Source organism: Oryzias latipes, chromosome 18 (assembly GCF_053564925.1).
Source record: "Oryzias latipes strain Hd-rR chromosome 18, Olatipes_Hd-rR_3.1".
In the NCBI taxonomy this organism is placed as follows: Eukaryota; Metazoa; Chordata; class Actinopteri; order Beloniformes; family Adrianichthyidae; genus Oryzias; species Oryzias latipes.
Genome location: NC_136254.1, coordinates 30,797,500 through 30,811,500, shown reverse-complemented (window position 1 = coordinate 30,811,500; position 14,001 = coordinate 30,797,500). Strand labels below are relative to the sequence as shown.

Here is a 14,001-nt window from a genome sequence, read left to right as displayed (position 1 = left end):
TCGGGCCCCCCAAAAAACCTGATTGGGACATCCCTAGCCTAAGTGAGACGGTTAGTGTTTTCCGCAAGGGCATTTTTAGCATGTGAACAGAATGGGATTCAAACTACTGACCCTTGATCCTCCCTGTGACTGTAGTGTGCATGAGCGGGTCCGAGGTTGCTTCTACTGAATTGTGACTCAGCAGGACGGTCAGTGGACAAGAGTCTGAGCCTGTACTGTAAACCAGTGGTCCCCAACCACCGGACCGGTACCGGGCCGCGGGACACTTGGCACGGGGACGCACAGAAAGAAAAAATAATTTCCATTTTATTGTTTTTTTTTTCTCGAAAAAAAACCGTTCTATTTTGAAAAGTGACCGGATTCTCTCTGTTACATCCGTCACACTTAACGCACGTCAAAATCGCGACACCAAACATCACGTGATACACCCCGCTAAAATTAAACCCAAACAACCAAAATGAGCAAAAAACAAACTTCTTTAGAAAGTTGCTTTGACAAGGGGAAACGGTCCAATGAAGGGACAGAAGAGGAACCTGGACCCGCTAAAAAAGGGAAATCTGCCTTTAACAGGCAGCGGTAAACGTGCCTTGCATTGCACCTCACCCCCCGCCCCCACCCCCACCACCGGTCCGCAGTGACAAAAAGGTTGGGGACCACTGCTGTAAACGGTTCTGCCCACACACAAAAAAACACACATCCAGTCTCACCCAGCAGGGTACAGGAAGGCCGGGTCCTGAGCTCCGTCCAGGTTTTGGCTTGCATTCAGTCCTCACTCTTCAGCTCACCGTCATTCCTCTGCATATCGTATTGGCTGCACCTTTCTCTGTTCTGCCACGCTTTTATCGTGAAGACTTTGTAGTAAAAAATCTGCGACTCAGACAGTTTGGTTGGGTTTGAGGTTCTATGTAAAAATGAAACCACGCATCGCTGCTTCTTAGGAATCCACGCAGAAAGACTCAGACATGACGCACGATGACCAACGTTCCGTTTCTCTGTGACCCCGAGGCCGTCTCAGTCATGCGGTTGTGGGAATGTCGCTGGGATTTGTGTTGCAGTGACTGCAATAACAGGGATCAAACGGGAACATGTGGACAGCATTCCAAACCCGGGGCAGGACACGGCCCAGCTTGTTGGAGCCGATTGTGATGTTCATGCTTTTCTAGGCTTTTTGTTTCCTTTAGACCAGTGCAGCCCAGCGACGTGCGGCTGAAATGGTGCCTGACGGATCTGAGGCCCTAAACGCACCACGACCCCTCCGCTTACCAAAACGAATCCCAGAAAATCCACAGAAGCTCCTCAACACTCCAATAATAACTCCTACGGACTGTTTCTGTTCCTGCTGGTAACCCAAAACTCCGTTTTACACTTCATTCCGGATTGTTTTCCCTATTTCTTTTAGATGTTGGATGCCGCATGTCTGTTACGAATAACTGTATTCATGTTGCACAAAATCAAATGCTTTGCTTTCTGATGGCGGTCAGGATGCGGTTTTGGATGTTTAGTTGTCATGCAGAAAGATGGCTCACAACACAGTTGGGTCTTGTCATCCTTCATGCATGAGCAGCACTTGTCAGAGAGAGCTGGCATTTCCTGAATTTGTACGGTCCTGGCTGTCCTTTTGCCCTCGTCTTTTTTAAATTTCCTGCATTTAGAGTTTGTGACGGCTGGATGCTTGTTGGGATCGGTCCTGAGGACTGGGGATACGAGGCAGTTTTCATAAAGGCTCTGACTTAAAGAACCCTTCAGGCTGGGTCACGGTGCTCAGCTCCAGTTAAAAAGCAGAATTTTATTATGGCCCAAGCACCGAGAATGAGGGCAAAAGGTCATAAAGCAATAGCTTACTTTATTTGTTTTTTTTCTCTTTAAAAACTCAAGTTTATCCTCTAGAAATGCTAAAAAGATGGTAGAATTTCCTTTTGACAATAATTATGCAATTATGTTTTGCCTGTAGTGATCAGTAAGATGTTTGTCCTGAGAATCTTTGAGACATGTGTGTTTTTGTTGAGCGGAGTCTCCACATAATAGCTATTAGTTGCTCCTTGCTTTATTTTGTTTATTCAAAAATTGCAACTTACAATAATCAGGTAAAGATATTTTCAAAACTTAAACTAAAAGTGACAGAGCCTGTCCTGAGCATCTATCCATTTTCTCAATGGGGGTCACCGGGTTGCTGGAGCAACTCTGCCCACCAACTTGTTTTTTCTTCTTCTTCTTCTTTTTTTTTTTTGCAAAATGACGGCAAAAAGCTAAAGAAAAACAGAAAAAAGGTATTTACAGGCAAGTAACAAGGAAGAAAAACCTTTCAGTTGGCTTAATAGCAAGCCTGGTATAATGTCATAAAACAATAAATAAATGACAATAATAATAATAAATAATTTTCAATGTAAACTATTGTAGGAATGCAACGATTCTCTTTCTCCACAGTTCAGTTTATTTGTGTAGGCTAGGAGTTGTCGGCATCCCAAACACAGACTTTATGGACGATTTCCTGACGCCGCCGAGATTGGTTGGTCACGACTGCTCCTGAAGTCGGAGTCTACGTGTTACTGAATGTCCTATATATATGTCTGTGACACCTAAAATTAGAATTTGGCATTTTCTGTCCGCGTCTGAGTCAGCTGATGCCTTTTCTCCATTCAGGGACACAAACTTCAGTTGGTAGCGATTCAGGAACCGGTAGCACCAGCTGTTACTCGCTGTGAAATGCTCTTTAGCAGCCGTCGAGGGAGCTGATGGGCCGGCGTGATCTTCATCTCCGCTCCCCTCCTCAGGAGTTCCCGCAGCTCCCCCTTTGGAACGCAAAAGTCTCATACAAGCGTTTTGAGTTGTCTGAGTTTTTGTGATGAACCGGATGAGTCACGGAAATGAAAAGAAAAAATTAGCAAACAAGAGGAACCGCGGATATTGAAAGGCAAGTAAGCGGGGGAACCCTGTAGTCACACTTCAATGAGGCAGCGCCACACCCCCCATGCGTCATAACCATCCGATTTGGAGGGAAAAAGCAAACCCAGAAAATTCCAAACCAGACTGTACCGCACCGCTCAGTGGAATGGAAGCAAAAGTGAGCTTCAGTTTTCTCCTGCAGGAATCCCAGCCTGGTTAGTCAAGAGTGATGGTCACACGTGCAAACTAAAACTCTGCTGCTGGATGAAATGGCAAATTTCATTCAAACGGCTGTTCAGCTCATCCCTCTTTCCACACAAACATATGCAGCCAGTTTGACTCAAAAAAAACATCGGTTTTCCAAGGAAAAATGAGCGTTTACTTTAACAAAGAGACCTTTTATTCCCAAAACATGGATGTGATCGATCCCATGACACGGAAAAATGAATGGTTTCTATAGAACAATCACTTGAAATCCTGCAATCTTCAAGAATTTCTTATGGAGCTAAATCAAAGCCAAGATGTTTGAAAGAGAAAAGTTCCTTTAACTTGACGAAAAATCTAGGCTGTCATTTCCAAACCTAAAATGTTTAGTAAGTATAAGTAAATTTAGGTAAATCTAAGTAAATGAAACACTTTTTAGCTTTGTAACAAGTGCCCCTTTATGTTTTGCTACATTATTTTACCTCGATGCACAAAGAAATCTGATGGTTTTAATATGAATATATGCAGTATTTATACCGCTTGAAAGTGTTTATTTAACATAAAATAAAATCCCAACATTTTATTTGTTTATTATAATGGCTTTACATTTTTATAGTTTTATTTGCATGCAAGAAAATAACTGTGCTCTTTCCAATTTGATGATGAATGACGATTCGTTCTCGGTAAATGTTTGGAAATTGCTGTCATCTGGTCTGAACTTCAGTGTTTTTCCTTTTTTTGTCTCCGAAATGAGTTCTTAAAAAAAAAAAAAGGACCCTGCTTCCTCCTTACACCTCTTCACTTCTCCTCTCCCTGGTTTTGTTGTTGATTCACACCATTTATTTATCCTGCTCTGCTTGTTTGGCCTTTCTGTGTGGATCTGCACCAGCCCTGTGTAATTATGGCAGAAAATAAACCTCTCCTGGTCAGGCCACATCAATCAAGGTGGATACACAGGAAGGGACGCCAACATTTACACATGCAATCACACTGACCCGCACCAGTGCGCTTCGTCGAGAGGACTGGTGTGAAGCCTGGTGGATGGGGTGGAGACTGCAGCTCCAGAGACCTTCTGAAAGAGAAATCATAGAAAAATGTTTATTTTTCCATCTCGTGGCCAACTGGACCCATGTGGAGGTCAAACCCAGAAACTGCTTTGCACATGGTCAGACGGGGTCATGGGTCCTAGTTCAAACTCTTTTAGAACAGTCGCTGAGATTTACATTTTTATCTCCTTTTTTTTTTCTGTTCCTGTTTGAGTCTTCTTTGTTTTTCCGTGCTTTTTCCAAATGTTGCAGCTTAAACTTCAGGTCACAGCAGGTCACAAGTTAAAGCCCTTTATTTAACTGGTTGGCATACGATGACTCTGGTTTGTTTCTGATCCTCTGTAATGTGGTTTTGATTTTCTCTACACTTAAGTGCTTTAAAAAAAATATTACATTTAATATCAAGCATGTAGAAACTCACCGAGGCCTCAGACGTGTCTCCGATCCGTCCTCAGAAAAAGATCAAACCCTTTTGTTTTAAAGTCTGGAAAGCAAATGCATTTGAGTTGGCTTCCACCGTGCCATCTTTTCTTCTTTATCTTTCTGTCTTTTTTCTTTTTTGGGTGTCGGGCCAAAGCCAGGCAAATTGGAAAGGCTGCAGGACATCCGTCTCGGTGTCCGTCAGCCGCATCCATCAATCCTACTCAAGCTGTCGTTCCGCCGCATTACAGAAAACCAACAAACTAATGGGGAATAAAAGAGAGGAGGCACATTCGTTCTCACTGGAGAGTTCAAATACAGATGGTGGCATTATTTGAAAGAAGCAAATGTTTCACAAAAAAACCCAAAAAATGCTGTAGAGGGGTCAAAAATTGAAATGTAAAACAAACCAACTTCAATAAAATATTAAACAAGTGAGGGAGAAAAATACTGATACTATATATTAGGGGGAAAAACTCCCAAATTGTGATGAAACCTTATCTGAACCCCAAATAACTTGAATTATGTGAACTGCAGACACTTTTAAGTCAGGATTACTTTCTATAATTGTGATTATTGTATAAAAAAGTAGAGAAACTCACTTTAGCTGACTATAAAGACCAACTTGCTTCTCCCTTTGATCCCAAATTTGACAATCTATAAAGTAAATGGTGCAGTTCCTAAAATGACCACTGGAGGCAGGCGATCTCCTGTTGACCACAATGTAAATGAATTACACCACAGAACTGCAGAGAAGCTGTTTTTTAGGTTTATACCTTTGTTTTCTTTTGATGCTAAATGTTAAATTAGCATTTTAACTCTTAACGCTCCACTCCGATCATGTTTTGTTCTACTTTTTAAGCTTTCCCTGTGGCCTTTTTATTTGTGGTTATTCCGCTTTTAGCCAAACCCCCCAAAGTTTTGGCAGAGTGCCAGTAGTTCGTCAGAAATTTGCCTCTTGAGTTGTGAGCCTGCCCGAACTTCCCATCATCCCCAAACTAACATTACCAACAACAGAGACAACATTGGAGCTATCAAACCGTACAGTTTGGATCCAGATTCCAGCTCAGGCGAGGAAAACAAAGACGTTGATTGGTCTGTTTGTCTGACAGTGAATGCATCAGAATGGAGCAGAGCGTTGTGTTCGAGGCCTGCCGTGTTGTGTTCTGCGTCACGCCTACAAGCTTTTTCCAACGGCATTTTTCTTCTGCTGCTGATTCACATCGATTTGGATAAAGAAGTACTCAAAAATGTTCTTTCTACATGTCTTCCATCATCAGGTTGGTTGAAAACAGCATTTTCAGCTGTGTGGGTTTTTAAATCCTCTGTTTTGAGTTTTCTGGAGCTTTGAAATCCAAATATTTAGGGCTTTTTGATTTGTAGTGGGTGGACCCAGCATAGCTTCAAACTTTTTCCTGCTCTATTGCAGTTCTGGTTCACTTGAACTTAACCCATAAGATCCCAGACCCATTTTTTCCCTTCAAAATAAAATGATGCACAAAGCAAGTGCACCGCAGAATCCATTTCTGATATTTTTCTGTTACACTGATGTCACCATGGTTTCTTATGGGTTAAAAAAAAGATAGCATCCGGGAAATTAACGTTTGCAATGTTTATTTCTATTCTATAATAGAAATAAAGAATCATAAACAGGAGAAACAGTGTTTCTTCGGTTACCATGGGAGTGGTTGCAAAAATTACCGACAAAATCTGCAATAATGTTTACAATAATTCTAGATATTTTAAGGCTGTAAAACTCCTCACTACACACTTTATACAGACACGGATATCTGAGGGCCTGTTGCTGATTTTTGCCTTTTTGACATAGAAACAAAGCCGGAGAGAATCTGTCTACAGAGCACAATCCCTCTCATTAACTCCTCTCCTTCTTGATTTTTCTCTCTGTTCTTTCCTCAATGATGTGATAAACATCTACAGATGTGGATGGCATCGACCCCCCCCCCCCCCCCCCAAAAAAAAGAAGAGGACTAGTAGCAGCCTGTCTGTGTGTTGTGAAGCTTTATGATCGACCCATTTGTCTCCATGTTAATATACTGCAGCAGAGTCCATCAAGCTGTCACGCCGGATGATTGGCTTCTTATGTGAAGCATCCCAGTGCACATTTCAAAGAATCCTGCATTTGTTCCCACATAAATTCATGTCAAACGTGTCCTTTCACACACACAAACCCTGGCATTGGGAGCGCCGTCCTTCCTTTGTCAGCTTGTTGAGCGTTTCATCACTCTGGCTTCACCTTCCTCTCCCCAGTAGTGTGATAGGGTCCCGCCATCTCTGCATAACTTGTTGTAACCCTTGTGCTATTTTAAATGACCCCCCCCTTACATTGACGTGTTCTCCCTACCATGAAAAAGGTGGATAAAGGTGGAAAGATGTCATGTAATCCATGGACACCAGTGAAGATCACAAATCATTGAAGATAGAAGGTTCAGAGCACTGTCTAGTGGGTCTAGATGACCCAACTCCCATTGTTAACATGCCTAGGAAAGCAGAAGGGTTACATATTCTAATAATCCTAATATACTGTAATATTTACTCCAAATAAAAGTGCATGAAAACACATTGGCTTACATTCTGCTGGCCCCCACGTCAAACCTTCAAAATGTCTGACATTTGGCCTTCCAACAGACTCACTCCTGATTGGCGAGATAAAGATTTACTCGGACCAATCACTGCTTATTGACGTTGTCTGGCTTCAACATGTGAGTGCACATATTGTGAATAAATGGCACCTAAAATGTTTTTTTTTCTTTGGTGATGTCACTATGATTCATTCATTCATCTTCTAAACCTGTTTTGTCCCTTTCCGGGTCACGGGGCTGCTGGAGCCTATCCCGGCCACTTGTGAGCCAAGGCCGGGGACATCCTGGCCAGGTCGCCAGTCTGTCACAGGGTCACAATCACACACCCATGCACACTCACATTCACATCTAGGGACAATTTTGAGTAACCAATGAACCTATGAAGCAGGTTTTTTACCCGATGATTGATGGAGTCAATAGTTGACCCATGGGAAAAGTCATTGCTTTTTAAATTAAACAATTGGTTTGGATGCCTTTAACTGAAACAGTCGGAGTCAAATATTTGAGATAATAGACGATAACCTCTGTTAGTTTACCCTTCGTTTGTTTAATTTTATCTATTAAATCATAGTTTTAAAAGTGTTTAGAAAGAGTGAACAGTAGGGAGTGATGGGACCAAATCTCATCAATGGATCCTTTTTGAGTAGAATTATGAACGTTGATCCAAACAGTCCACCGAGTCGTGCAGCATGTTGTTCTGCTCCTTCTATGACCTTTTGGATGGGTCTTTATGTTCTTTTCCCAATTTGTTATTCCAAGGAAGGTTCTCCATTGTTCTCCTAACTTTTCCCCATTTGTGGATCATGGTTCTAATCATGAAAACCTTTAAAAGGACTGTAATGTTTTCCAGACTCAAATCAGTGACTTTATTTCTCTGATTTTTTTTTTATCTGCCAACACCGTCGCCGTCTCCTCTGTAGCTTCAGGGGTCGATTGAGAGCATTTTACACACAAAGCTGAAGAACAGCCTCCATGGCCAAGAAGAAACAGTGGAGCTCTACAAACCTTTCATCTGCAGTCGAGTTGTGTTAAGTTTTGACAGTCGGCTATGACAAATTTCCTCAACTATGGTAAAGTTTGTACGTTTGTCTGCCCCTCAGCGATAACCTGGGACAGATTAAGGAGAAGACGGTAAATATTGTCAGTTTCCTTAATCAGAGGTTTGCTGTTGGAAAGCTGAGCAGTCAGAACGAAGCACAGCTTTAATCTCTGATAAAGTAATCCATTCATAACGGCTGAAATGACAGACTCCTTTAGCAGAGATGGAGCTTCTCCTCTCTGCTTGCCGGTGATCTTTCCTCACAGCTCATCTCTCTGGCTCAGCTCAGTTCTCTGCAGTTCAGCACTATGATCTTCCTCCTGGGTGCCATCAATTTAGATTCGGTAAAAATATTCCGCAAACAGACATAGTTTCCATCAGAAAATCATCAGGATTTACAAGCCAAGCCCCCCTAGATGACTTCCCAACATTCCCCTCAAAGCCTCGGGTTCATGCCAGCAGTTGTTTTGCAAGTTGGAGATGGGATTTTTTTTTCTCTGTCCAGACTTGAACAATATTTTGGAGCAAAGCTATAACTTCTCCACAGTAAAAAAAAAAGGTCTTAAAGGGTGCCCTGAGTGGATGTTAGTGACTCTGGATTGAGAAGAACTGGAAGATGATGATGTTGGGCTCCGGTTTGACCTTCAGAGAAGGACATGGCAGGAAGAACTAGCTGTTTCTGTTTAGCATGCCTAGAGATGTGATTGGGAACGCCTGGGATAAACAATTCTGTCAAATGGTTTGAAATGATGTCTAACCATGTGGAACATGTGACAAGTACTTGTTAAAGACGACAGAACAACTGAAGGGATAGTAGGGCCAACGGGACTGTGGCCGTGTCCGAATTCCTTCACTACTCTCTATAACCTTGTGCTATCCTAGGCACTTTAACGTTGGGAGTTGGGTCATCTAGACCCACTGCCACAACCATTTTTCTTCAATGATTTGTGATCTTCACTGGTGTCCATGGATTACATGAAATCTCTCCACCTTTATCCACCTTTGTCACGGTAGGGAGAACACGTCAATGTAAGGGTGGGGTCATCTAAGATAGCACAAGGGATATAGTGCCCTATGTTTCGCGTTCGCCATTCTGTAGTGCTGTCCAAATCTACAATTCCAAAATCGAGTGCCCTAATAATTTCCCAGAACCAGTGTGCATTGACGCTCACTAGATTGGCGAATATAGACCACAATGCATAATGTTTGAACAATTTTTTTGAAAGACATTTCATTTAGTTGTATTTTTGTAAATAAAATATCAACGTTTTAATCTTCAGAAGTCAGTGGATTCATGTCGTCGCAAAACGCTCATATCAATTACAGTTTAACTTGGTGAAATCGATGATGTCATATTCGCCGTTTAAAAAAAAGCAACAAAAAAAAGCAGTGAGCGTGCTGTCCGAATTGCTTTTAAAATCTAGGGCACTACATAGTGCAGCGCTATATTGTTTTTTTTAGTGGTTAGGGCTTTGAGTGGGAATTAAGACACAGCCTATGCTGTGTTCACACCGTCTCCGCTGCCTCTCTTTGGACGTGCATCAAATTCGCTGGTGGACAGTAGTTCATAAAAACTGGGTTCATAAACCTGACGTTCCTGCCACATGTGGGAGGAGCTACTGTTTAAAGTTTTTAGCCTCATCCCTACATGGAAGCTGTATATCTGTAAATCTCATATCCAGTCAATGCATGAAAGATGCGGATAATGTCGAGACGGTGGCTATCGCCGATACTACTACTGCTACTACTACTACTACTACTACTGAGACCCAGTTTGATGACTCGCTGTCCCGCATTAGATCAAGGAGGGAACACATAAAAATAAGCTGATTTCTTGACGGATGAAGAATTTGCATCGTGTCAACCAAAGTTCAGGTATTTGAACTTCGGGGAGGCGTTAGAATTATCCCTGCTCTGCCCTCAGACCACCGCGCCACACCCAACACCCCAAACCCACCACAGGACCTGTGATCACATCTGCACATTCACTTCACACTAAAACTGGACGCCTCTAACATGCGTATCGGGTTTGCTGGGAATGTAGCTCATCAGTGTAATCCACACAATACGATTGAAAGTGCTTTTTTAATAAAAAAGGAATGTGTGAGTTGAATCCTTTAACAGCAGAAATGTTGCTGAAAATCCCTAAATAACACGCAGCTTTTGAACTACACTTCCACCGTTTCCACCTCAAGTAACCTAAAGCCACTTTTCTCCTCACTAGAATCCGTTGCAAATTGGTTGAATGGTAAATGGTGTATACTTATATAGCGCTTTCTACCTTCTTTCAAAGGCTTTACAGTCACAGTCCCATTCACCCATGCACACATTCACACACACATTCACACACTGATGGCGGCTCCGCTGCCGAACACTGGCGCCAACCTCCCACCAGAGGCAAGGTGGGGTTCAGTGTCTTGCCCAAGGACACTTCGACACATGGACGTGCAAGGCGGGAAACGAACCTGCAATCTTATGATCATGGGTCGATCGCCCTACCGCTGCATCACGGCTGCCCACGGTTGATTGTGTTAACGCTTCACTACAGTAAAGTGTTTCACATCAGCACAAAGAATCCACTGGAATTATGTTCCATCAAAGAATTACGGTAGTTTGAAGAAGACCAACTAAAGCTATCAGCTAAAGCTCTGATGTGAAATGGTTGAAGAAAACTTTCATAGGTAGATTTGTGGCACCGTTTTTTTTTTCTTTTCTTTTTCTCTTCATAATTTCTTGGATTTTTCTCAGTTAGTGATTGATTTGGTTCTTCTGCTCATGCTCTCAGGAAACCCAAGTTCCAGATTTTGTTAGATCTACCTTTCACACCTTTTTGGTTCTCCTGGTTTTGGTTTAGCCTGAGAAAATCTGAAATCAGCTTTTGGCGAGTTTAAATGAAGATCTTTATTTACTGTCGGGTTTCTGTCAAACACCTGAACCGTACTTTTGGTTGCACATGAAGGGAACGCGCGTCATGATGCACCAGAACGTAGGATAGATCCAGTGAGAGGCCGGGGAGCAGAACAGCATATATCACCTCGCAAACAAGAGAACGAGCCAAAGGGAGCCTCAATCCATCTGTCCATCTGGAAATGGAGATGCACTCCTGCTCTCGGTTTCACAACTCCCGCGTGAGTGTTGTTTGGAGGTCAGAAGCACTTGGCTGGTCACTGGATGAAAAATAGAAAACGTTTGACCGAACTCGTCCAGACGAACAAACCGCAGTCTGGTCTGCATTACACACAAGTGTGTGGTTGTGTGCAAAAATGACTGCACATTCAAGATGCAATGGTGCACGCACATAAACAAAAATATTAACTTAACAAAGAAGCTCAGAAGAGTTTATCAGTTTACCAAATAACTGAGTTAAAGATCAGAAACCCAGAATAAAAACGGCACCGGATTTTTATTCCAGTTTCCTGTTCGTCGTCTGTATTGTCGACTGTATTTTGGTTGAATTGAAGTCTTGTGAAGAGTATAAAAGAAGAGTTGGATTAGTGGCCTTGAGGTAGAGTGTCTGGTCTAATACTGGAGGGTTATGGGTTCAAATCAGCGGTGGATTCTAACCAAAGAAAAATTGGAACCCAATGCCTCCCTGATGGGTTGGATTCAGGCACTGCCAAATGGTTCGCGAGCGCAGTTGTGTCTGCAGCTCACTGCTCCTCTAGCCCTTGTGGTATCCTAGGTACTTTAACATTGGGAGTTGGGTCATCTAGACCCACTAGACAGTTCTCTGAACCTTTTTTCTTCAATGATTTGTGATCTTCACTGGTGTCCATGGATTACATGAAATCTTTCCACCTTTATCCACCTTTGTCATGGTAGGGAGAACACGTCAATGGAAGGGTGGGGTCATCTAAGATAGTACAAGGGTTAAGGGGTGGCCCAAATGTGGAGGACACATTAGTTTACACTTTAAAAGTTTAAACACAAAAATTAGGTAAACGGCAAAAGACTCACAGTAATTTATAGACGGTAAACTCCAGAGGTTTATCACCAGTGTTGCTGTTCTTTGAGTTACCACAATGCTATCAATTAATCCATTTAACATAATTCCAGTGGATTGTGAAGCGGCGAAAAGCAGCTTTACTCCGATATGCAACCCTTTAAAATGACAATTGGAATGACTGTAATTGGATAAACTGTTAGATTTACAATAATTCAAAGAACGTCAACACCGAGGCGAAAATTACTGAGTTAAATAAACGTAATTGGATTTTAGCTCGGAAACACATGCATTCAATAAAACATCATGAAAGATGTTCAAATGTTTCAGTAAAATTAAAAAATATTAACCTTTTACACAGAAACATCAAATCAGGACAAATGTTGAGCTGGTTTAGCATAGCTGAGCATAACGTGTGAACAGGAACATCAGAAAGCATTAGAGTCGAGTTTTTTCCTTTTTAAATGCACCAAAAGGCCTGTAAAAGCTGTTAAACCAAAGAGAACAGTTACTCATGAAAATGGAACAGTAAAGAAATCAGATCTTTTCGGCAAAAGCTACAGATTTCCTGATGGACTCTGAAGGAGCGGCCCAAAGCCAGGTTGTGAAAGGCTGCTTCAAACTGCTTTCTTGTTTATTTCTGTTGTAGCGCAGCTGGCAAAGGCAGCTCAGCAAACAGGAGGATGACAGTCAGACGGATCCTGATTGGCTCCTGGCAGCTCCTCCAGCACATGTGGGCTGAAGTTGAGCTTCTCGCTGAGGAATGACATGTCAGCGTTGTTCTTGTCAAGTTTCGCCTTTTCGTCCAACTTCACCTCAGACGCTGTTTCTGATCAAATCCGTTGTCTTACCAGACCATGGGAGAAATCCATCAGCTCCACATTGAGCCCCGCTGGCCAAACCAACGGGGCAACTCGGCCACGGGGGTCATTCCTCCAAACCAACCTGCAAAACCCCATCGCCCCCTCGTCTGCACAGGCGTTGACGCTTGGTGTGACTTTGAGGAAAGATGCAGGAGCTGCGGCGGCTGGCATGTCTGGGTCTCACGTCCAAACCAGACCTCCACGCCCCACGGTGCTCAGACTTCACCTCGGCGCGCTTTAGGAGTACCGGCGGCCTTTGGCCCCCGCGGCGACGCGCTCCCGAACCCACAGGTACCAGCCAGCTGGTTTCAATGTGTGAGCAGCACGTTTAACCACTTCATTCCAGTCATTTCACATCTTTCATCAGAACTCCTGCTTTTTCTTTCATCTGAAGTTTACGACGTGCAAAACTTTATTGTTCGTACCTGCTGAGGTTTGCGAGATTTGGTAGGTGTTTCCACCTTAATGAGCGTGTCAAACAGCAGATTGCCAGTCCATCACTTTGAAGCCCAAAAGCGTCTTCAGCTTTTGATTTTTCCCTCTGCATCTTTGCTCAGAATAAAATGAATACCAATATTTCTAATGTCTTAGATCACTGATTTGCGATCTTTATTAAAGAATACCCTAAATGCAATATAATTATCGCTCTAAGATTGGCAGAAAAATGTTGGATTTTATGTATTGAATTTTCTGCCAGTAATACTTTTAGAAAGAGGACGGTGCGCCTGATACTCCTGAGCACTCTGGAGGCATAGCGATGATAATTAAATACTTATTTAAATTTCATACGTCCAGTAAAAACACGTGTAGCAGAAATTCAGACAAAATATGGAAGTTTGATTTGTGAATTGAATCAGACCGTAAATATTTATTTCTTCTTCACAATCAATTTTCAACTGGTTTGTACTTCCGGGTTTTGAAAAGGATGCCATCCATATGTCACCACCATATCCAAGTCCCTGATTGGTCAACTGGTTGGACTTTCAGTGGGTTTTTAATTGCC

At 42.5% G+C, this 14,001-nt stretch overlaps 1 long non-coding RNA gene across 2 annotated transcripts in view; it reads left to right on the top strand.

The window, feature by feature from the left end:
• LOC144986986 (uncharacterized) overlaps nucleotides 1-13,547 on the top strand; it is a 47,549-nt gene extending 34,002 nt beyond the window's left edge. The window contains exons 3-5 of one of the 2 annotated variants that reach the window (XR_013650824.1): nucleotides 12,785-12,905; nucleotides 12,990-13,289; nucleotides 13,366-13,547. This is a non-coding gene — a long non-coding RNA (uncharacterized LOC144986986). The remainder of the gene's footprint in view (nucleotides 1-12,784; nucleotides 12,906-12,989; nucleotides 13,290-13,365) is intronic. The other variant, XR_013650825.1, reaches the window with a different exon arrangement.
• The last annotated feature ends 454 nt before the right edge of the window (nucleotides 13,548-14,001 follow it).